Source organism: Ambystoma mexicanum, chromosome 3p (genome assembly GCF_040938575.1).
Source record: "Ambystoma mexicanum isolate Mex_15411 chromosome 3p, UKY_AmexF1_1, whole genome shotgun sequence".
Taxonomy (NCBI): domain Eukaryota; kingdom Metazoa; phylum Chordata; class Amphibia; order Caudata; family Ambystomatidae; genus Ambystoma; species Ambystoma mexicanum.
In genome coordinates this window covers 674,962,987-674,988,633 of record NC_090925.1, presented here as the reverse complement: position 1 = coordinate 674,988,633, position 25,647 = coordinate 674,962,987, and the positions used below count along the sequence as shown (strand labels likewise).

Sequence of the window (25,647 nt, the reverse complement as noted above, 5' to 3'; positions counted from 1 at the left end):
TGAGGCATTTTTCCACTAGACTTGCATTTGAAAACCTTAATCTGCCCCAGTGCAATGCATTGTTAATGTTAATACAAACAGACACATTTTCCCCACTGTAGGAGCCGTAGGCAAGGGGACCCCAAAGATCATTTTAAAACGGGCCCCTGAAATCCTTCAGGTGGCCCTGCAGCCAGCACGGCAGTAGTCACTGGCCGCTGGCAGTGCACGCAACATCTGCAGCCAGGCAAGCAGAAGCAGAGCACAGAGGTTTCTTCAAAGTGACCTCTAGGCGCTGGGCAAGCTGTTGCTGCATTGAGCTGGGTCGGCCGCACCTCTATGCCACTAGCAAGTTGTGACTGTTCCAGTATTAAACCGTACCTGCTGCACGTGGGCATCTAAGAGAAGGGGGCCCCCAAAGTCCTGGTTCCTGGACCTCTCCCACCATGGCGATGTGGAACTCGAGCCCAGCGCTGTGCTACCATGAGCCTGTGCGCTTTTCGCCTTGCGGGATACTGGCGAGGTCTGTTGGGCGGTGCACGGCGAGGCGATAGTTGTTAAATATTTTAAAACCAATGCCCGTTGGAGTGCCTTTCTTTGCCAATCAGTATACTTCGTTCTGTGCCCACATTTCTTTGGATGGGCATTATGGGAAGGGGGGGCATGGCCGGGGGCCTCTCCTCCGCCCCACAATTCCATTGTCGCAGCCCAGTGAAGTAGATTTACTGCAATGGATGGGCGCTGCCTTCGGGCGCGCCTGCGGTGCTTGGCTTCGGGCGCTGTCCGTTCAGCACCAGAGGTCCTCAGCCGCACCCATTCCATTTAGACGCGCGCGCCGCCCGCGCTTTAGAGTTTCTTATTCGGCCCCCTGTTGCTCCCCGTTGCCCCGCCACCGCCCCTCATCTGCAGGGAAAAGGCTTGCACGCAGGTTTGTTGCTAGGTGTAGAAAAGATCCTGGGCTACCCCAATGTTGGGACTGTCGGGAATCGAGGCTAGCAAGCCTTTTGGTTGTAGCCCCTGAGCTTCAATCCAGGGCTACAACCAAAAGACCCGGGGCTGTGCCCCTCAACCCGCCTATCAATGTCTCTGCTTGTACTTGTAATCCACACACCTACACTAACATAAACCTAAACAATAAGTGTGCGTGCCTGTGTGAGCACGGACATGCACACACACTTCTTAAAAGGTAATAGTGCTCTAAAAAGCTACCCCATATCTCCCTACCTCACTCCAAGTCAATGCTGCCATGTGTGTCGCACTCCAAGAAAAGTCGGTCACGCGTGCCTCACTCCAAGAAGAGCCTAGCCTGTGCGCTGTACTCCAAGGCAATGTTACCACATGCGCCCTCCTGCAAGACAAGGCTAACACGTGTTTACTACTCCAAAACAATGCTGCCATATGTACGCCCTACCCCAAGTTCAGGCTTCCACTGGCACTCCACTCCCAGGCAAGGATGCCACATACCCTCTACTGCAATCCGTGCCGTACTCCAAGGCAATGCTGCCATAGGAGTGTCCTGGTTACCACGCGCACTCTGATACAAGACAATGCTACCACATGTGCTGCACGTCAAGACAATGGGGGCCTCATCAAGACTTTGGCGGTAACCCTTAAATCCGGCGGTCGCGCTATTACCGCCGGATTCAAGGGTCCGCCAAATCAGGACTTTGGCGGATTTCGCCCCAGCTCTTGGAAATCTGCCAAAAATTCATGCTATTACCGCCGGCGGGAAATCCGTCGCCGGTAAGAGTGCGAATTTTCCCCATTGAGCCCAATGGGGAATGGGGCATTCCCGAATGGGCTCAATGGGGAATTACATTACCGCCGAACTCGTGATCCGGCACTATTAGGGCCGGGGAGTTCGGCAGTAGGGCTAAAACCGCCGGTGGTAATACCGCCGGCATTACCGCCAAAGTCGTGATCAGGCCCTGGGTCTCATTACGACCCTGGCGGTAGACGTGCCCTTTGTAAGGCCGGTAATGATTTTTTACCCTGTCCCAGAAAACGGCAATAACCAGGTCATGCCGACCTTGGTGGACCCAGTAGCCCTTTTCTGGGACCTGGTAAAAATGAATCCCCATTCCCACTGAGCCCCATAGAGCCCCATGGGGCTCAATGGGAATGGGGATGATGCTAACAACGGGCCCGTTAATGACGGGTCTGTTGTTAGCATCCTGGACTGGTAGCGGGACCTGCTAAGGACACCTGGTCTGACCAGGTGTTGCTTAGCGGGTCCCGCAGCAGTCCTCGTAATAGGGCAGCGTGCCGGCACCGTTCATTACGGGACCGCCAGGGTCCTAATGAGGCCCTATTAATGTATGTTGCTCTACTCCAAGACAATGCGGCCATATGAGTGTCCTAGTTCAAGAATGGCCTACCGTGTAATACCTACTCCAAGACAAAGCTGGAATGCGTGCCCTAGTCCAAAGTAAGGCTACCATATGTTCCCTACTCTAAGAAAATGCTGCCATATGTGTGCCCTACTCCAAGACAAGGCTACTATACGTACCATAATGTTGTCATCTGTTCTATGCTAAGTTAAGGCTGCCACGTTTTCTCTACTCCATGACAATACTGCCCTATGCGTGCCCTACTTTAAGACAAGGCGATCATGTGCGTTACACTGCATGACAATACTAGCACGTGTGCTGCACTCCACGACAACACTGTTATGTGCGTCCTGCTCCAAGACAATGATGCCATGTGTGTTTCTACACTAAGACAATATTACCATGGCACTCCAGACCTAGACGAGGCTGACACATTTGCTAGCTGCACTACAAGCAGGGGTGTTGCTAGGTCTGGAAAAGACCTGGGGCTAAGCTGATGTCGAAACTGTCAGGATTGGGGCTAGCAAGTCTTTTGGTTGTAGCTACGGAGATTCTATCCGGGGCTACAACCAAAAGACCAGGGCCTATAGGCCTCTTAGCACCTGCCTAGCAACGCCTCTGACTACAAGACAAAGGTTTCTTGTGTACCCTACTGGAAGACTAGACTGCCTGGTGCTCCACGGTCAACGTTAAGATTGCCACGTGTGCCTCACTCCACCACAAGTCTGCCACATGTTCCATAAAAAAAAAAGAAAAAAAAACACAAAATAAAGGAAAATGAAGGAATGCAGGAGAAGAAAGACCCTTCCTGGTGGGGGCAAATAAGACTCAGTGCAACCTTGCAAAAGACAGCAGAGTGGCAGCCAAGCAAGGGGGTCGTGGTGGGCACAAGGCAGTAGATAATAAGTTGCTTCTGGAAGGCAAGCATATCTGGGGGAAGTGTGAGGGTCTGGGGTCTGGAGTGGAAGTGGAGAGACGGTGCAGGGAATTCCAGGTGCCTGCAACAGTCGCGTAGACACACGTGTGCAATACACTGCACAGATTTCGAGATACTGAGACGTCATCATGGAGCTTCTTACAAACCTTTCTGGATCACGATAGCCTGTAGCCATCGCGTGATGCCCATTGGTTGCCACTGGTTAGTGTTGTCAATGCATTACAGGCCAGTTTAACCCGAGGCCTATGGTGCGCTGCAAGCCAGTTTCAAGATGTGAAAACCGGCACAATCTGATATGATATGATTGTTTATTTATATATCGCCTATACACAATGGGCCTCATTATGAGTCTGGTGGTAGCCATGGCGGAGTCATGAATTTACCAGCACCCTGCCATGGGGCCTTACCGGGGCATTACAGCCCTGGCATACCCGGTAAATCCCCTTTGCAGCGTGCCGGTAATTATTACTCTCCATTCCCATTTGTGTCCCATTGGACTCAATGGGAATGGGAAGGCCGGATGCATCCGTCTAGGTCTGCTCGCAGGTGCCCGTACGCCCATCCGGTCAGACCTGGCGGGCGGAAAGGCACCCACGAGTAGAACTCGTAGTTTGCCAGTCCAGTAACAATGGTACCGGCAAGCTTACCGGTGCCGTTGTTACCGGACCGGGAAGCTTGTAGTGAGGCCCAATGGGTTTAGGGAGGGAACAAGGGAAAATACAAAACATTCTTACAGGCCATGAACAACAAGAATGTGAAATTATCGTACTCAGCCTAGCGACATTTCAGATAGTGCAAGTAGGAAGGAAATGGGAACAGACAGGCGACTACCGTACTAGTCTTGACGACATTTCTGATAGAGCCTGAGAATAACATGAGGTGAGGGAGAGGCGAGGCGAGAGGAGGAGAGAGGAGGGAGAGGAACAAAACAAGCGACTATCGTACTAGGCCTGATGACATTTCAGATAGTGCAGCAGAGGGAGGGGGGACAAGTAAGGGGGGGAGACAAACATTTGTTACTATCATACTAGGTCCAATCTACTCCATTGTGTTGGCGCCGCAGCAGCAGAAGTCCCTGAATAACTGAGCTCCCACCGCCCAGCCTGGAAATAACCAAAGCCTCAGCAATTGGGCCAAATTTATATTGCGGAATACACTTTTTTTCTTTTAATAGAGGCAAAAACGAACAAGAATTCTGAAAGAGCTTGGAGTCATGTGCCCTCATGTGTAGAGCCATGTCATGCCATGTGTGTATGACAAGACGAGGATTCTATATGTACCCGGCAGCGTGACACGTCCACCAGGCGTGTCCTGTGTCAAGAAAAGGCTGCCACATGTGTCTGAGTCCAGGACAAGGCTCCATGTATGACTAGCTGCAGCCACTGCCAAGAATCCGCAGCTGCCGGGCATGACCGCCATGCTTATCCTGTGTGCAGACAACGCTGCCACGTGCGCTTGAGTCAAACCAAAAGCGATCATGTATTCCTGGCTCCAGAACAAGGCTGCCTTGTCTGCGTAGTAGCATCAGTACAGGTCTGCCACGTCTATCCAGTGTCAAGGCAAAGTTGCCATATACGCCTGTCTCCAGGGCACGGCTGCCATGTGTGCCTAGCTCAGAGCTCCAGTACACAGCTGCCATGTGTACCCAGTCTCTACACAAATCTGCCACGTGTGCTTGAGTCCAATCCAAAGCTGTTATGTATGCCTGGTTCCAGGACAAGGCTGACACGTGTATCTAGTGTCAGCAGGACAGTGCTGCCATGTGTGCCTAGTTGCTCCAGGACAAGGCTGCCATGTGCACCCAGTGCCAAGACAAGTCTGCGAAGTATGCCTGGCTCCCTGAGAAGGACCCGATGAGTTCCCGCTCTCATAACAAGGCAGCCTCGTGCGCCTGGTTGCAGGACACTCTTCCCTGTATGCCCTGACCCGGGACACGACCAACATGTGTACCAGATTTCTGGCAAGGCTATCACGTGCTCCTGGCTCCAGAAAATGACTGTGTCTAATGTGCATTAATGCAATTAGCACTGAATGCGGGTGTTGGACTTTTTACACAAAATAGCCTTAAGCGCTCCTTGCCGTGTGAACAGTGGTGTGGGGGCGGTGTGCTGCTAACTCATTGCCAGGGGAGTGTGGAATCTACCCATGCCACACACCTGTGCACACGCTTCTTGATGAGCCGCACACGGCTGCCGCAGAGGTACTGTGGGTGGAGGCAGTTCTCTATCCGTGTCTGCAGCAACTCATTGAACATCATATGAACAGGGAGGTGGGTGCTTAGCAGCCTTCCAGCCTTCAATGGACCATAAGCAGATACGGTGGTTGGCTCACACCACACTGTGGAGAGCCTACTGCACGAGGCCAGGAGGTGGAGTCCAGCCAGCGCAGCAGCGACTGTGGCCAGCACACCTGCAGGTAGCACTGGTTAAAGACCTACCCGGGCAAAGCACTGAGAAGCAAACTCAGGAAACCAGGCAGCTAGCCGCCCAGAGTAGCAAACACGCCCTTTGCCTTTCACATTGCCATACATGGGCGCCTCTTTATGCGGCCTTTACCACTCTCAGAAACTCATGGCTGCACCGCACGGTATCTTGGACTGGCAACAATCTGACGCCAACACCAAATGCCCTGGAACGAAGCAGCCAGAGCCTGAGATTGAAGCAGGGGCGCTGCTAGGTTTGGGAAAGATCCCGGGCTAAGCTAATGTCGGGACGGTCGGGACTCTGGGCTAGCTAGCCTTTTATTAGTAGCCCCTGAGCTTCTATCCGGGGCTACAACCAAAAGGCCCGGGGCTATAGCCCTCCCTGCCACCCCCAGCACCCCATCCAGCGACGCCTCTGCGGAACGCTCACTGGATCCACCCTAATCAAAGAGACATTGCTGCATCTGGATTTGAGGAATCAAGTTCTAATCGACTGGCACAAGAAAATGATCCCATCCACAAATGCACTGCCAGCCCCCATCCACCTGAACCCACCCTCTAAATCCCCATCCCAGATCATCTCTGTGATCCCATAACCCATCCCCTGGATCCCCATTCCAGATCACCTCTGTGATCCCATAACCCACCCTCTGGATCCCCATTCCAGATCACCTCTGTGATCCCATGACCCATCCTCTGGATCCCCATTCCAGATCACCTCTGTGACCCCATGACCCTCTGGATCCCCATTCCAGATCACCTCTGTGATCCCATGACCCATCCTCTGGATCCCCATTCCAGATCACCTCTGTGACCCCATAACCCACCCTCTGGATCCCCATTCCAGATCACCTCTGTGATCCCATAACCCATCCTCTGGATCCCCATCCCCGATCACCTCTCTGATCCCATAACCCACCCTCTGGATCCCCATCCCCGATCACCTCTGTGATCCCATGACCCACCCTCTGGATCCCCATTCCAGATCACCTCTGTGATCCCATGACCCATCCTCTGGATCCCCATTCCAGATCACCTCTGTGACCCCATAACCCACCCTCTGGATCCCCATTCCAGATCACCTCTGTGATCCCATAACCCATCCCCTGGATCCCCATTCCAGATCACCTCTGTGATCCCATAACCCACCCTCTGGATCCCCATTCCAGATCACCTCTGTGATCCCATGACCCATCCTCTGGATCCCCATTCCAGATCACCTCTGTGACCCCATAACCCACCCTCTGGATCCCCATTCCAGATCACCTCTGTGACCCCATAACCCACCCTCTGGATCCCCATTCCAGATCACGTCTGTGATACATAACCCATCCTCTGGATCCCCATCCCAGATCACCTATGTGATCCCATAACCCACCCTCTGGATCCCCATTCCAGATCACCTCTGTGATCCCATAACCCATCCTCTTGATCTCCATTCCAGATCACCTCGGTGATACCATAACCAATCCTCTGGATCCCCATCCCAGATCACCTCTGTGATCCCATGGACCAATATTAGACACACGCCTTCTGCAGGAGTTTGCAGCCCTAAGGCCAAGAGTCGATGGCACGCGTTCCTTCCAGCCACTTCTAAGTCTGTTCAATGGATTGAGTGCCCTGAAGCTGCCGTGCTCTCCATGGAGCACTAGAGAAGACTCTCCATCAGGGTGACAGCGCCGGCGATGGGTGCAGTATAAACACTGGATAACATAACATGAGAACCTCCCCTACAGTAGCACAATCTCTTAAATGCCCTCTGGCTGCGTCCCCTTAAAGTAACATTGCTCCAAGAGTCGAGCAGGGGTTGAGAATTGCATGCCCCCTGGGAGATGGGGAACATGTGTCCCGCAAGGAGTAAGCACGGACACCTGTCCTCAGTGAGGAAGAGAGAGCGAGAGAGAGGAAGAGAAAGAGACAGGACAGAGAGCGAGAGAGGAGAGAGTGAGATAGATGGACTGAGAGAGTGGGATAGAGAGACTTATAGAGAGACAGGGGAGAGGTGAGAGAGAGGAAGGGACAACGCGAGAGGGAGAGAGAGTGAGGGCACAGATGGTGGGAGAGAGAGAGAGAGAGAGAGGGACAGCGAGAGAGAGGAAGAGAGGAAAAGAGAGTAAGAGAGAGAGAGGGAGAGGGGTGTGAGGGAGGGACAAAGAGAGAGAGAGTGGGACAGAGCGAGAGGGGACAGATGGTGAGAGAGAGAGAGAGAGAGAGAGAGAGAGAGAATGGAGTGAGGCTGAGAGGACAGAGGGAAAAAGATAGAGAGAGAGAGAGAGAGAGAGAGAGAGAGAGAAAGAGACAGGGACAGAGACAGAGAGAATAGAGGGATAGGGAGGGGGAGAGGACAGGGAGAAAGATAGAGAGGGCAGAGAGAGAGAGACGGGACAGAGAAGGAGAAAGGAGGACAGAGAGTGAGAGAGTGAAAGCGGGACAAAGAGCGAGAGGGACAGAGAGTTAGGGAGAGAGCGAGATGTGGAGAGGAGGAAGAGAGAGGGACAGAAAGAGAGGGGGAGAGAAAGAGAGTGGGACAAATGGAGGGCGATAGAGATAGAGAGAGAGAGAGAGAGAGAGAGAGAGAGAGAGAGGGAGAGAGAGAGAGCCGAGGGAGAGAGATGGCGGGGACAGGGAGAGAGAGATAGAGAGAGAGAGGGAGAGAGAGAGGAGGGCGATGGGTGGACAGGGGAACCCTCCTGCCTTCTTCTGGGGGCATGGGCTATGCGCGTCCTGAAAGGGAGGAAGAAGTTTGTGCCCTCTTGGGAAGAGGGGGGCTGGACGCCATGAGAAGTAATGAGGGCTACCTAGGTCCAGGAGACAAGGGGAACAATCATATGCTCTCTGGAAAGGGAGGGGGACCTTTGACCCTGAAAAAGAGAAGGAATAGAACCAGTTCTGCTTTGGAGGGGGAGGGGTTCTGCGCTGCCTTAAAGAGAGAAATGGAGGAGAGCCTGTTTTTGCTGACAATGTTCCTCCAGAGAGAAGGGAGGACGCAGAGAGAGCGGACAAGTGCTCTCCAAGAAAGTGAGGATAGTGTGTGCTCCCTCAGGGAGAGGAAATAACTTGATAGGATCCTGAACTTCCTGGGGGGAGGAGCAGGGATCCTGCGCTACCTAAGATAATGGGCATCACGTGTGTCCCTGAGAGAACATTTGTTGGTATGTGCTCTTTGACAACAATGAAAGGAAACCTATGTTCCCTAGGAACGGGGTGTCCCCCTTAATTGAGAACTCTCTCGGAGGCGCTTTGCATTCCCCGGAGAGGGGCTAAAGTCTCCGTGCTGTTGAGACGCGGGCTTGCAGAGGAGCTGTCCTTTCAGCACCACCACCAATACTCTCTTCCTTCCCGCCGGGCCTCTCCCGCCTGCCCCCCCTCCCCCCGAGGGGACGGGAGCACTCACCTGTGAGCGGACTCCAGGCTCCTCCCGTCCGCGGACTCCCAGTGAGGACGGGCTGGTTGCACAAGTCGAGTGCTGGTTCAGGACCTATAACTAGCAGCTCGCGTATCCAGTACCCCTCTCCCTCAGCCCCGGCTGATGAATACCACGATGCCCAATCACGTCCCAGGCCCGCCCCCAGCCCCTCTGCTCCTCCCTTTTCTCATCACCACACTCATTTCGCTTACATCCCTCACTTCCTCCGCCTCTCTCCTCCCCACCCTTCCTCCCTTCCCTCATTCTTGCCTTCCTCTATCCTCTCCCTTTCGCCGCCTCCACGCCTCCCCTCCCCGGGGCCTGTGTTTCTCTTTTCTCGGTAGAATTCTGCCTCCCTGTTTAGGTAGCGTTTGCAGCCACGCGGAGGCAGCCTCGGTACTTTACGCTTTCAGTGCACGCTGCCAGGGCTCGGCAACAGTTAACAGGAGACCCCCTCATCGACAATGATAGAGCGAAGTTGAACCAGGGTGAGACGGGCCTTCTCAATGACGGGCCCTTTCCATTATCGGGTGCTGGCGTGATTACTGCACGTAATCTCACTATTCATCGTTAGAGGTGTGGTACCGTTTGCAACTCGTCAAGGGAAAGCCCAGCCCTGCAGCCCCCTTTGTACTCGGTACCCCACATCCAGGCTGGACCTTTCTGAAGCTGGAAAAGAAGGTATACATGTGAGGTGGTCAGAAGGGTACCCTCCCTTGTCGAGTGTGGAGTCCGATCAGCACTCACTCCCCTTTGTGTGTCAGGGGGTGTTGAGTGTATCCTTCCGATGGCACAGGCCCTCTCTTGACGTCCGTTGAACCCCCCACCCCCCAACCCCACATGCACACTCAATGCAACTTTGACTCGTCCATCATGCTGTCAGACATGAGCCCGCAGAGCGCTCCTGGCCCCTCGGCTCTGGAGGCTGGTCAGGGTAGGAGTTGGTGGGACGGTGTGGGACTGCCCGAGCTTCGTGGTAAGGCGCCACAATGCTCGCCCGCGGCACCCCTTCTCCGTCCAATCAAGAGTTCTAATCGGCTTTCATCAGCACTACGAGCCAATCGGTGTGCTCGTGGATGGCTTTCAAGTGATTGGTGCCCGCCTGGTGCCCCGGCCGAGCCTCATTTCCAACCTGGAGTCTTTTGACTAATCAGGGCCGGCCATGGTTTGAATCAAGCAGCACCAGGATTCAAAGCCAGCGCCTCTTTCAAAACTTCGCTGAGTGGCGATGCTCCTAAAGAGGAGTGGCTGTATCCCAACAGATGGCTGAAGACACAGATGCAATATTCATGGAGCACTGGCCAGGCTTTCACTTTTTGGTAGAGGGAATTACACTGTTCAGGTCTAAAATGTTTGGAAATCATGCCACGCGCCTGGAAGCGAAGACGCTTCCATGGTTAACATATTAGGAGGACATGCCTACCATGGCAACACAGTTTTAGATCCGAGGCCTGGAATTCGTCGGCAAGTGTGGGAGCAAAACGGAATTCCAAGTAGCAGTGGGTTTGCAGGGACTCTGGGAGACGTTCAAGGATTGGAATTCTTTGACTTCCTGCATCCATTGTTGGGACGTTACGTACCTTTTCTAGGGCATGGGCACATCCCACACTCAGCACTCATGCATGGAAGGGCTTCTGGATGCTGGAGTGTGCACAGGTTAGTTCAAGGCCCGCACACCATGCAGCACAAGCTCTAACAAGCGATACAGCCAATGAGAACCATGTGCAGTCATTGCAGGTGTGCAGAAGCATGGCGCCAGGCGCCGGTCAGAATGGTGCCGCCCCACAGAGGCAGACGGTCTGCCAAGTTCCGCGGCCGGGGTTTGATGGCACGCATTAGCCAGCACTGTTGATATCCATCCTCTTAAAGCAGGGTGGTCCATTTCAAGGCCTCGAGGACCAGAAACATGTCGGATTTTCAGGATACCACTCATTAAAATACATAAGATACATTTGCATATAATGACTCAAAATGTATGCAGATTTATTTTATGAATATTAATTAGGGATATCCTGAAAACCCGCCTGGAGTCCAGCCCTTTAGGCCTGGAGTTGGACAACCATGTCTTTCTTAAAGGGCGCTCCGGCGCAGTCGCTGCTGGGCACTTCACAGCAGCACTTAAGCCATAAAGAGTTCCTGAGACACAGGTGCCACTCGTGCCCGCAGCCCCTTGCATTAGGTGTCTAGTGGCATCCAAACCCCTGCCACAGGACAGGCAGGCCACCACGCTTGCGGGTCAGAAGGGGTACCGCGTGCTATAGCGATTATTTGATGTTCGTATGACTATTTTATGCATGTAGCAAGCTTTTAGGGCGTAATACCGCAATAAAGCAAGATTGAATTGATAATACATAAATAAATAAAGAAATAAACACATACCTACATACACTGTCGTTTTCTTACTGAATTAGGCAGTGTTTGCATCTGCACGTAGGAGCGTAATTCAAAGACTGGGAACCTTTTGTGATGTATCTCATTCTCTGCTGTAAGGAACCTAACGAAAGAAAGCAACCCCTAGGCGGAGCCTTTTGGGGCTGTGGTCACTGCGAGCGGAGCGAGGGCGCATTTGCCACCGCCGCCCCTCCCCCTCTCACGCGTTAATCAGGCCTGACTGCTTTGAAAACAGCGTCCGAGCCCGCGATTTGTCCCAGTGAGCAGCGGCACTGGAGTTCATAAATTAGTCATGGAAATGTCACGGCGCTAATAACTCGAGCAGCTTGCACTCTTTAGCACTGCCTCTTGCCATCAGGCGAGTTATCCATTATTCCTGTCAATGCACGCCTGTTCTAATAGAATAGGGGGCCTTCCGCGGGCACCCCATTAAACTCTGCACCGACCGACCGGCTCATGTGTTAGGTCTCTGGGATTTCTCCCGTTTTCAGAAAGAGGGAGCGGGGCCAGCACGCGCCACGGGAGGAGCCAAGGTGAGCCGAGGAACAGGGAGAGTGTGCAGGGCCGGAGCCAGCCTCAACATTTTGTGGGGGTGGATGGCACTTTTGAAAATGTTGTGAGACGGGACATTCATTAAACCTATTGTGCTACTGATCACCCCCTCCTTCTCATCCTACTCCCCCCTCCCCAAGCCCAGGGGGCTGGGTAGATATTACGCCTTCCTTTAGGCCCATTAGATCAATCTTTTCCTCCAACCCACCAGAGCTGTAGCCATGATTCTGTAACAAGTGGGGCCTGGAGCTAATGCAGTAGGGCCCACACCAAGAAGAGCCAGCAGAAGGAGGGGCACTTGTTCTGCCCCCAGCCAAATGCACAGGAGTGACAGAGTAGTGAGGGAGGGCGAACCAATCAAGGGGGTTGTCCCCTTGAGAAACGTTTTTGAATAATAGGTTAAAATAGCACATTTTTTTGTCAGTACACTTTCTGTGATAAATTAGGCAAAAAGCCACAGAGTTTACAATCGGTTTGGCAGGGTAAGACATACAAAGTCAGTTACATGCTAAGCCACCAGCAATGCACAGGAGCATTTTCAACCACATTTTCATAATGCCCCTGTCCGCTATATCCCAGTACTCGGCAGGTGTGAAAAAGCATTTTCATATTGATTGTGCTCACACATGTCCATTCTGGTGCACCTATATTTGCCACTATTCCCACATAGGAAAATACTCATGTTTGCTTTGTCCATAATGCCAGTAACGATACAATTACAAAGCATGCTTATGCTGGCTCTGCCAATACATGCCAGCATCCCCATGTAAGAACATACTCCTTTTGGCTTTGCCTTAATAACAGAGTAAAAAAAGCCATGCCACAGTAATGTTAATGTAAATGGTATTTGTACCACGTACCGTCACCACCGAGTGGTCCCCAGGTGCTCAACATATCCTTGCTGGCTACACAAATTCCCTCCTCCCCATTAAATAACTGCCATCATGTTGTATTTGCTCCCTAACGGCAGTAAAAAATGTCATGCCACAGTAAAAAAAACATTGCCTTGCAGGCTGCACAAATGCCCACACCCCAATGTAAGAATACGTAAGTTGCCGTTGGCCTTAACACCAGTGATAAACTGCAATGCCACAGTAAGAAAACATGCTCTTGCTGGCTAGCCGGTAAGATAGTTCAGAGGGCTGTAATATGAGTGTGATTCACAGATTCAAATCCCGGCAAGGCCAACTCACCATTTCATACTTCCAAGTGACCTCCCGGATCTCTACCCTCCTCTATGGACCTTGTACTATTATGTTGCTTTTGCACCTTGTTAACTCTCTCTTACTCTGTACTGTAGTGTTTTCCCTACTCACCAAGTTGTACCAGCGCTGTGATACTTACGGGTTTGGGCGCTGTCAATAAATGCAATAAAGAAAGAAAGAAAGCTCATTGAATGAGTACAAACTTCAGTTTGGTGATACATTTTATGGCCCATTGACCACAGAACTAGGAACAGCACCAGAACCGTCGAAAATAGTCGAAAACCTTGGAGCCCTAATGCACAACGTGCTAACATTAGAACCACAAGTAAACACAGCAATCAAGAAATATTTCTTCCTCCTACACTTGATAAAAAGAATCCTACCGGTCCTGTCCTTCACTCATAAAACACTGACAATCATCGCCCACATCATTTCAAGAATTGACTATGCAAACAGCCTCTACCTCGGAATGCCGGAACACCTGCTGAAGAAACTCCAATGTATACAAAAACGCAGCGGCTAGACTCCTCCTTAAACAAACTATCACGAAGGGACCATATCACCCCAGCACTAGAAATGCTACAATGACTGCAACAAACCACGTTCAAAATGATGTTCATAACGCACAGAGCAATCCACAGCCAAGGAGCAGAATTCCCACAAAAAAAAATAACCATCTACCAACCGCTAACAGCACTCAGATCAAGCAATGACATCCGCCTGGAACCAAAACCATACACAAGAAAAACACTTGGGGGTTCCTCATCGTCCCACTTGGTAGCACAAACTTGGAAGACCCTTCTGAAAGAAATACACAATAAAAGGACCACCTAAAACTCCGGAAACTACTTAAAACCTGGCTCTTCACCTCAGAACCAGACGGAATCAACTAACACACACCAATGGAAATAGAATGTGCCACAAACAAACACATGTGGCAAGAAGTAGCTGTGGAGGGAGAAGGCCCAGGAATCACCCTCTCCCAAGCCAAACCCCTACGCTAGGCACAGACGAAGGAACAGGGACTGTAGCTGGTAATGAAGGAGCATTAATCATTAACTAGCACCCAACAGGGCAGGGAGCGCTTAGTGCTCGGAGGGAGGGGATCGCTTCCTAGGACCTCAGGAAGGTAATGGCAGGCAGACCCCACTGACAAGCAAAAAGCGACCCATAGCCTTAGTGATCTTAACCTGGGTAGGGGAGACCCTTATCACCTCCACCCCACCCCCCACATAGATCCCTAGACTAGGCAATTATAGGGGCTAAAATTGATTATTGTAGTAGCCTTTTAGTTGGACTTGGAAAGGTAGACACCAACAGACTTCAAGTCGTACAGATTGGGGCGGACAGAGTGGTCATTGGCTTATCTCGCCGTGACCATTTCTCTGAAGCCAGACATTCTTTGCACTGACTGCCTGTGTAGGCAGGAGCCAGGTTTAGACTGTTGGTTATTACTTTTAAATGCAGACAGGGTCTTATGCCATCTTACCTGCAAGACCTTATCACAGAGAAGGTCAATGGCAGGACACCTAGCCCCAGCAATCAGAATTACCTGTTTCTCCCCAGAAATATGAAGAAAGTAGACAATTGAACCTTTTTCATGGCGGCACCCAAGTCTTGGTACTGGTTACCTTTAGCTTTCCGAAGTCAGACCTCCTTAGCGGTCTTTAAGAAAGATCTGAAGACCTGGCTGTTTTCTTGAATAGCGCATGCGAGGTATACGATGTTGTATGATTAGCTTAGTCTGGAGTGTCTCTAGTTTTTCTGTTTTTCTGTTATTTTGTCTTGTCTGCGCCATAATGCCCAAGGGTCCAAGGTTGCGCATCACAAATATTTTAAAGTAAAGTAAAGGCAGTCACAGAGACATGCCACTGCCTTGTGCAGAACCAGACAAATTAACCACCAAGGAACGCTCCACAACACAGCAAGGGCAGAGACACCAAACACATATGTCTGAAAAAACGAGGTAACCCCACTAACCCACCTGCTAAAAACCTCAACTCTCTGCTTACACCGCCTTGCACCCTTAACAAACATAACCACTTTCTTGCACAGCAATCTGCATGCACTTCACTACACTGAAACAACAAAACAAAACAAACCACACATAGCCTCGCACAACAGCACATGGAAGCCTACCTATCCGAAAACCGCACCAATGCTCAGCGAACAGTGTTAACCAAACTGAAGCTGCCAACAGGACATTACAAATCTTGCTCTACCCTTATCCCGCTACACTCTACCAACCCTCCCGTATCCTCTTACTTTTTCAGATCTGCCAGAGCGCCAGGGGACCACTCCGGTGGTGATAGTGTATGGTAGAAATGTCCTTTAACATTAACATTGACATGTAAGAATATGTATGCTGCCTTTGACCTTAACACCAGTAAAATAAAAAGCCAATGCAAAATAAGGAAACATGCTCTCCCCATGTAAGAACACTCATGTTGTCTTTGCCCTTAATTCAGGTACAACATTCCATGCCACAGTAAGACCCAGCGAGGCCAGCTCCACTGTAATATTCCCCCCACCCCCACTCCAACCGTACCATCACATAAAAACACTCAAGTTGGCTTTCCTTTGCCCAAAAAGGGCATTCAAAAATGACATGCTCTTGTAAAGAGAAGTCATGGTCCTCTGCCCCTCTCCAGGCCCAGCGTACAGACGCACAGATACACAGAGATATCGACACATTCAGACACATTCACCCATCGTCACACACCCACACAGCTGATCTGTCATTCACAGGAGCACCCATAACATTTAGACTGTGTGCTCATTAACACGCACAGTCGCATCCTTGCACACCATTCACACTGCATTCATTCATAGGTGTGCACTTGCAGACACCTCCTAGCATACAAACATACACCCAAGTTACACACTCCCTCGCAAACATGCATGCATACATTCATACATACATGCATGCATACTTACAATCCCTGCATGCACACAAATGCACTTCTTTTTGTAAATGGAAATTATTGAAAGCATGGGCCATGTAAAAGCGAGCCAGCAGTTAAGCCTTCAGCTGCAACATGTGGGGGGGGAGTCTACTGATGGAAGGCTTTTGACCTCAGCCTCCACCTTCACTTCAATGCCTGTTTTCACACCTTAGAGAGCTGTATTTGCTTAAGTAAATACACTTCTCTCCGAGGTGAGAAATGTGACAGGTTCTAGTGGTGTGAGCTGGGGTACAGCAGAGTGTTGCCTGCTGAGTCAAAGTTGGGGGGGGGGTTAGACCTCCTAAGCTGATCCCTGGCACCGCCCCTGAGTTTGTGTGTTTGTGTGTGTGTGTGCGTGCACATATATGAGGGACGTGGCATACACAGTGACCTTCCCAAAACACAAACGAGCAAGTGAAGAAGGGACCAGGGGCAGAGCTGGACGGTGCCACAGCCGACAAGTGAGTGATTGTTCCCCAGCACCACTGACCTATCAGAGCCCTACTCTGACATGTCTACCACCAACAAATCATACCTGCCAAATGAAAAAAGTATTGCCGACGAGTACACTTTGCAGACATTATTTGATGCCTGAAATACCCTTTCCATGGGCCGCGCATACTTAGCATGCAAAACCAAAATGGGCCTCTAATCGTACCTCGATTTGACTAGCCCCCACTCAGCACAAGTCCTTTTTTTAAAGCTCAGGCTCATCACCCCTCTGCACACACCTCTCAAACTCTAAGTATACACAACCATACCTCTAAAACCACAGCAATCCGTACGCACTTCACTACACTGCAACAACAAACAAACCGCACATAGCCTTACACAACAGCACACAATGGATACCGACCGGATACCACACCAAAAAAGCTCAGCGAACGTTGTTAACCGAACTAAAGCTGCCAACAGCACGTCCCAGCTCATTTGCTCTTTCTCCAAACTTTATCCTACTAACGTACCCCAACCGACCCACTTTTTTCAGATTTACCAGAGCGCCAGGGGACCACTCCGGTGGTGATAGTGTGCAGTATAAATATCCCTTAACATTGACATTAACATGACCATCATTCTTAGTGTTGTTACCTTTACCAGCCGCTGGGGTCTGGGGAATGATTTTTTGTGCCCAGTTTCCCGTTATATGTCCGAAACATTAGTCCACTTCTTGCTCTTGTGCAATGGGTACAAGGCATCGAGAGCTACATATCTAAAACCCTTGTAAATTCTCAAGAAAATGTAACAGCAATGAGGCGATGGATATGATAAGGCCGTCATTTGACACGAACCTGGTATCCCCAGTCATTAAGTACATTCATCGCGCATGGCTCTACAGACTTAAAGCCCTATCTGCATGAATGCCCCTGAGCTGAACCTATATTGTATCTTTATAAGTACATTGATTTTTTATGATGGACGTTGAGTAATAACGACTTTTCATGTTATTGTATTGGTTTACATATTATAATTGTATTGAGATATATATTTTTATGAATGTATTTCTCTGCTTGTGTGGTTTTTTTGCTGAATAAAGCCTGTTTCTTGATGATGACATGTGGTTGTCTATTCCACGCCCACACCGCCTTTCGTACACATCGGTCCGTCTTCAAATAGCTCTATTTTCCCATAAGCCAGCCCACTTGTGCTTCAAATCAGTTCATGTGTGTTTCACCATAAAGGGTTAAAAAATGGAAAACAGGTGGGCACAACCGTTGGATTGTTTCGTTTGGAGAGACAAGCCGTTTTTTTTGTTATTTCAGATAAATGTGTGCTCTTCTAAGGAGCATACCGGGTTGAAACAAAGCCCAATGACACTCAGGCTTTATAGTAAGAACAACAGTTAGAAAAACAGAGTGGAAATCACCCTGTAGTACCCAGTGCTGACTATTGCATACTGCCAGGAAGCTAAATTCATTCCTTTAGATCCGTTACTGATTGGTTTGTTTAGCTTAATTATCCGTTCAGAAAAGCAGTTTCAAAAAAGCAGCTCAAAAAAGCAACTTAGTCACTTCGTTTTCAAATCTTTACTGTTGTGGTTGTGTTTAAATCGCACAATTAATCAGTGGATTCACAATTTCTCTACAAATCAATACGGCTCTTGCCAAAGCATTTCGGTGCCTAGCACCATCTTCAGGGCTATATTTTAACACAATTCATATCACAAAAATAGAATGTAAGTTTACATACCCACAGGTAATTCAGTCCCATTGTGTAGTTGGGTGAAAAGAAAAAGGAAGGACAAATTCCAATGTATTCATTAGTAACCATGGTAACGTAAGCAATGCTTCATTGCAATGTACATAATGTGCTCGTAATCATGCATTTTTACCTTAGCCGTTCTTTCGCAATCCTAAACACCTCCTGTGTAAGTACACGTAAGTAGAGTGTCCCTTTCGGGAGAGAGGGATAATCAGCTTTCTACAATTGTCTTCTAGTCTACCTCTGTTCGAACAAAATGCCCTGTCATTGTAGTGCGTCTTACCTCCACTCTGCTTCTTTACGATCTGCTTGCAAAATGAGTCGCGTGCGTGCGTCCCCGTGCGAGGCTTCCTAACAGCGTTACCATGGAGTTCGTGGCGCCGCCCATCGTCCAGGATTGGACGAAGAGGACGTGCCTCCCGTCCCACCCCTACGCGTGCACAGAGGGGCGGGACAAGGGACCTCCATGGCAACCGCCTGTGCCGGCATGATTGTAAGATTCCATCAATATGCATTACAGTATATTTTTCATTAGTGGCTTCAATCCTCCATGGTTACAGCTACTCATCCGCCGTCCTCAACTGGACGGACAAAGTGTGTCTCAAGTCTCACCCTTTTGCATGAGAGGGGCAGAGACCTACTGGGTGCCTACTATACGTCATAGCTTTCTGTGAGATAATGTCACACAGCATGCAAGCCTGTCTGTGTTAATTATACATCGCACAAGGGTCACATTGCAATACATATTAATCACAGATTGTATTTAACCCATACTGTTAGGGCCTTACATTCGTCATTATTACATTATATTGGAATAGCCGTATACGTAAATGCTCGCTAATGTGTAGCCTCTAAATTCACAAAGCGTATCATCCCTAGGTGATAAAGTAACCACAAATCCCAGAAAAGCATTCTTATTTTTAAAAAAACGAATTCATTAACACTGTATATTCATTAAAGGAAAGAATTTATAATGAGTCTATTAGAATTTATCAGCGAAAACTCATATTTTCAATTCAAGGAACATTTTTTCTTACAGACAGCAGGCACTTCATGGGTGCCACCATGGCACCATCGTATGCCAATGCATTTATGCACACATTCGAAGTAGACTATGGGCTTCATTACACGGTAGGCGGTAAGGGTTTACCGGTACCGGTAAATCCTTACTGCCTTACTACGAGGTCCCTTTGCGGGTTGGGGAATTTAACGCCTGCTTTTTGCAGGTGTTAAAAACCAACCCGCAAAGGGAACAGGGAGCTAATTACGGTACCGCAATTTGCGGCACCGTAATTAGCAGCTTCCCCATTCCCATAGAGCCCTATGGGGCAAAAATGGGAATGGGGAAGGGCAATGGGGGAAGGGGGAATTACCGCCCCACCAACCTTGGAATAGGGCGGTAATTCCCCTTTATACCAAGACGGTGCCGGTATTTTACCGGCATGGACCAAGGTGCTAATAGCACATTGGTCCACCGCCATCCGTGTAATGAGGCCCTATGTGTTGGAAAATGAAAGATGGAAAAGCAAGATCGGTCTATCGATCCGATACATAGATGATATTTTTGGAATTTGGCATAGCACTGAAGACGAAATGAGGAAATTCTTGGAGTATCTCAACAATATTGATCAACACATACAGTTTACATCCGAATGCTGGATGTCAAGATTACTAAAGAAATCACAGGCTACAAAACCAACATATACCAAAAACCAACATCTTACACAAGCTGAGTTTCCACCAGCCAAGTTTAATAAAGAATCTCCCATACAGTCAAATGCTGAGAGTTAAAAGAATAGTCAGCGATCCAGAGGACTATGAAGAAGCAATCAACAAGATGGGAACCAAATTCCTCAATCGAGGTTATGGCAGATCAGAAATTGCAGAAGCAGAAGGGAGACTCAAGGACAAAGGAAGGGAAGAACTGCTGAAACCCAAACAGAAGGCCGACGAAGCGCCATCGATTGTGTTTGTGTCCAAATATTCAAAACAGAGTCAACGGATCAAAAATAAAATTAAAAAAAAACTGGAACATACTTGCATTGGATGAACGAGTAGAACCTTTGTTTAAAGAACTTCCCACCTTTGCCTACAAGAGGAGTCAGAATTTGAAAGACAAGTTGGTTAAAACAAGGAATCTGAGGAAGAAAAAGGACACAAACAAAACCGGAACGTTCCCGTGTTTGAACTGTTCTAGTTGTGGATATATCCTGAAAGGGAACATAGTGAATCATCCACACACTGGAGAAAAAATAAAACTAAGACAGTTTGGGACATGTGACTCAGTGAATATAATTTACTCCATAAAATGCCCATGTGGGCTGTATTACGTGGGACAGTCGACACGAGCAGCTAAGACAAGATCGAATGAGCACTGTTCATGTATACGAACACATAACAAAACCTCAGCAGTAGCACGACACTGGGACGCCAAGAAACACAATTTATCCCAGATAAAATTCCAAATCTTGGAAGTGGTGCAAAAAAGAGAGCCACACATGAATCTCCAACAAAGACTTTATCAGAGAGAATCGTTTTGGATTGATAAATTGAGAACTCTAACCCCGAAGGGGCTTAATGAAGAGATCAACTTTGCCTGTTTCCGTTAATGAATATACAGTGTTAATGAATTCGTTTTTTGAAAATAAGAATCATTTTCTGGGAATTGTGGTTACTTTATCACCTAGGGATGATACGCTTTGTGAATTTATAGGCTACACATTAGCGAGCATTTACGTATACGGATATTCCAATATAATGTAATAATGACAAATTTAAGGCCCTAACAGTATGGGTTAAATACAATCTGTGATTAATATGTATTGCAATGTGACCCTTGTGCGATGTATAATTAACACAGGCAGGCTTGCATGCTGTGTGACATTCTCTCACAGAAAGCTATGACGTATAGTAGGCACACAGTAGGTCTCTGCCCCTCTCATGCAAAAGGGTGAGACTTGAGACACACTTTGTCCATCCATTTGAGGACGGCGGATGAGTCGCTGTAACCATGGAGGATTGAGGACACTAATGAAAAATATACCGTAATGCATATTGATGGAATCTTACAATCATGCCGACACAGGCGGATGCCATGGAGGTCCCTTGTCCTGCCCCTCCGCGCAGCATAGGGGTGGGACGGGAGGCACGTCCACTTCGTCCAATCCTGGACGATGGGCGGCACCACAAACTCCATGGTAACGCCGTTAGGAAGACTCGCACAGGGACGCACGCACTTGACTCATTTTGCGAGCAGATCGTAAAGAAGCAGTGTGGAGTTAAGACGCTCTACAATGACAGGGCATTTTGTTCGAACAGAGGTAGACTAGAAGAGAATTGTAGAAAGCTGATTATCCCTCTCTCCCGACAGGGACACTCTACTTACGGGTACTGACACAGGAGGTGTTTAGGATTGCGAAAGAACGGCTCTGGTAAAAATGCATGATTACGAGCACATTATGTACATTGCAATGAAGCATTGCTTACGTTACCATGGTCACCAATGAATACATTGGAATTTGTCCTTCCTTTTTCTTTTCACCCAACTACACAATTGGACTGAATTACCTGTGGATATGTAAACTTAAATTCTATTTTTGTGATATGAATTGTGTTAAAATATAGCCCTGAAGATGGTGCTAGGCACTGAAATGCATTGGCAAGAGCCGTATTGATTTGTAGAGGAATTGTGAATCCACTGATTAATTGTGTGATTTAAACACAACCACAACAGTAAAGATTTGAAAACGAAGTGACTACAATTGCTTTTTTGAGCTGCTTTTTTGAAACTGCTTTTCTGAACGGATAATTAAGCTAAACAAACCAATCAATAACGGATCTAAAGGAATGAATTTAGCTTCCTGGCAGGAAGCAATAGTGAGCACTGGGTACTATGGGGTGGTTTCCACTCTGTTTTTCTAACTGTTGTTCTGACCATAAAGGGTTAACACATACATTTTGCGTCGGAAGGTAAGTCACTGGCCATGTTCGAAGAACAAACTCATGTCTGTACAAGCTAGTGTGTCTTTGGTGAAAGGAGGGCCCACAAAATACAACTGATCCCATGTATGTGTGTTTATGCGCAAGCTGCCAACACGAATAGAACTTGCACCCTCTGTATTAATTGTTCATTTGCTTTTTCCTTCAGCCCATCAGTCTGCCATTCTCTCTTGCTGCCCAAGTCTGCCTCGGCCACTCTGTCAAGTTGCCAGACTGCTATTTGTTAGCCTCTGTTTAGTCTCTCTGCTGTTTTTACTGCCAGCGTGTCTGGTTTGCAGACAGTGTCTGTCAGTGTCAGGATTGTGTCTGCCTGTATGTGCGCAATTATTTCTATCTGTGTTTGTCCATCTGTCTGTGTATCTTTCAATGTCTTCCTAGATGTGTCTACCCTGAGACAGCAGGGTAGACCTCTGGGCAAAGAGAACAGGGATCTGGCCCCTGCCCAAACCAATGCCTGACCAATGCCATAGCAGCACCTTGCTCTGCCATTGATGGGCAAAAGTCCCAGCAGCTCACTAAGCACAGCCGCGGAGCATGCTTGATTGAAGTTTGAGGCATCTCTCAGCCTGATAACCAACAATGTCAAATGTCAAACTGCCCTTTCACTGAACCTTAATTTCTTGCCTGTTGCCTCCCTCAAGCCTTAGCAGGTTATGGTGATGTCTGAGTTTACATACCGCCCCTCTTCCTTGTCACACAACTGGCAGCTGCTAGCTTTGTTCTGCAAAGGATACAAGGTATCTATACGCGAAACTGAGAGAAGAGAGAAAGAGAGGGAGAGTGAGAGAGAGAGTAGTAGCATTGGAGAAATGGGACCTGTCTGAACATGGAAGAGCTTTGTTGAGGGTGTTGTAGAAAATGTGTCAATTATATTGCAATAAAAGTAGTTTTCACTATGCACCGAGGCAGCTCCAGGTCTAGTGTCACACACCAGAAATTATTTGTACAGTTTCTTTCCCAATCAGGTGTTCATTGGGTTACTGGATGACGCCCAGCAATCTATTTACCATGGTACACCTAACCATTAATGTTATGATCTATAAGAAGTACAAGAGCGGTGCCCACTCTACACCTTTACTCACTGTCTGAAAATAACCATGGGTCGGTGTGCAGGGTTGTAGTTTGTTTTGCTTTGTAAGGCTTTCTACTGCCTTTCCCTGGCTAAATTACTCCCTCTAAGATCTCCTACCACCCTACACTACAAGCACAAACCGCTCACAGTTGCCCACTACCACCACCGCAGGCCTAGCCATGAGCACATCAACTCTAACCGAGTCACGACTATGCCCTCCTCTTTAGCCCTGTCACACTCTCTCACATCAGCAGCTAACCCGACTCAAAGCTCTTTAGTCTGTCAGATCTTCGGCTCTTCCCTATGGATAATATGCTTCAAAGTTTCTCCGCCAAACCCAAAGAGAGCAGATTGGCACACAGAAACTGAACACTTCCAATTTGCACCCATGAACCCTATAGGGTTTGCATATACCTTTCACGCTGTCTTACTAAAGTACCCCACCATCATTTTTCTTACCGAGCCATGCACAGCGATGCCACTGATAGTGGCAGACGGGCACTAGACAAGACCACTTACATTACATAGTGTGTCTGTCTTTGCTTGTTTGTCTGGGTGGATAGCTGACAAGTAACGTGCAGCACACTTTCATGGGTATACACGCATTTCTCCAACCTATTTTTGCTCGTTATACTTTTCATCGCCGGACTTCACATCGCCAGAAACCCCGTTTTTATATTTTTTTATTTTGGGTTTTTTTTTGTTGGGGTTGTGGTATTATTATAATAGTAAGCAGGGGGGCCTGTGGGGGGGAACCACTCCCAGAATAAAAAAAAACCCAAAAACAGGGTTTCTGGCGATGTGAAATCCGGCGATGAAAAGTATCACGACCAAAAATAGGTCGGCAAAATCACGTAGAACCCTTTCATGGAGCCAACCTACACTTTACAAGTTTGTGCAAGACCCACAACTTTCCAAAGCTGATACATCAAGTACCATTACAATGGGGTTATGAACTTCATTTGTTAATGAGCTTATATCCTGGAGGAGTCTGGCATTTTAAGCACTTTACAAGACCACACATGATAAATATCTATTTGTTGTATAACAAAAAGCAAGGTCGCCCCTACTATGGTGGGATTTGGGGACAGTAAGAGATCAGTACAATAAGGGGGATCCTACCAGAAAAAAAGGATACACTTATTATTTTAACTACTAGTCTGGATCTGTTTTTAAGTAGGAATCATTTCTATATATCTCTGAATGATAGCTAAGGTTATATTATTACACCTTTCACATTATCATTTAACAGCCACAGGGAAGTTAGGTGCCATGTGCTTCCTTGGTTCATCTATGGCACTGTCACTGGGAACTGGTCTTTGGAGGGAATTGTAGTCTGATATCAGAGAAAGCGCAACACTTAGGAGAACCATTTCAAATAAAGCAGGACTCCAGACTGGATTACTTTAAAAAAGAAAATCCCAGTTAATAGCAAAGCGATCGTATCCGCAGAGAGATCAAAAGAGGCTCGTAGGTACCAACGTTGTAGGTTAAACATGATTCGCAAAGGCAACATACATAACATACCACGTGCATGGAAAAAATCACCCCTTGCACCAAGAAAAGAGGGGGGTTATCTGAGAGGGCATTGGGTACTGTCTCTCTAGGACTGGGGCTGCTTATAGAACTTGCATTGCACACCCCTATAGAGCACCACTCTGTCCTGCAATGCTGGTCCTAACACAAGCTTCACAGACATTAGGTTATTAGTGTTATTATTATTATAATCAATATCATTATTACAGTATTTAAAGACGGCAGACCTAGCTTTGGGAATCAACAGATAACTTTACAATCCTAGGCGGAACAACACAGTGAGGGAAGTGATGAAAAATGGAGTGGGGAGTTGATATGGGAGGGCAAGTGCAGGCATTTGGAGACAGAGGGGAGCGGATCATCAAGTCTCAGGTGGGGGTGGAGGGAATGTGGACCTAGGTGTTGAATGGAGGTTCGCAGTATCTTGCTTAATTACTAAGGCATTTGCAGATCCGCACAGTCTGAAAGCCTGTCCTTCTATATAGAATCGCCCAACGCTTGCACCAGGGTATCACAAATGGAACCCATCATGCTTTTAAAACATGAGAGGAATTTAACCCACTCTGGCTGGTCGATAGAGGGATTGCCTTCCCTGACAAAGAGATATTCCTAAACATACAGACGATCTCCCCTTTCTGTGACCAAACAGCACATTGGACTTCACTCACTTACCA

The 25,647-nt window shown here is 48.4% G+C and overlaps 1 protein-coding gene across 3 annotated transcripts in view; it reads right to left on the bottom strand.

Moving 5' to 3' along the window:
* CPLX2 (complexin 2) overlaps nucleotides 1–25,647 on the bottom strand; it is a 1,259,387-nt gene that overhangs the window by 265,606 nt on the left and 968,134 nt on the right. Inside the window, exon 1 of one of the 3 annotated variants that reach the window (XM_069651445.1) lies at nucleotides 9,063–9,210. The exons of the other annotated variants lie outside the window; for them this stretch is intronic. The gene's annotated coding sequence lies outside the window, so the exon portion shown is untranslated. Of the gene's footprint in view, nucleotides 1–9,062; nucleotides 9,211–25,647 lie in introns of those variants that run through there. 3 annotated transcript variants of the gene reach the window in all.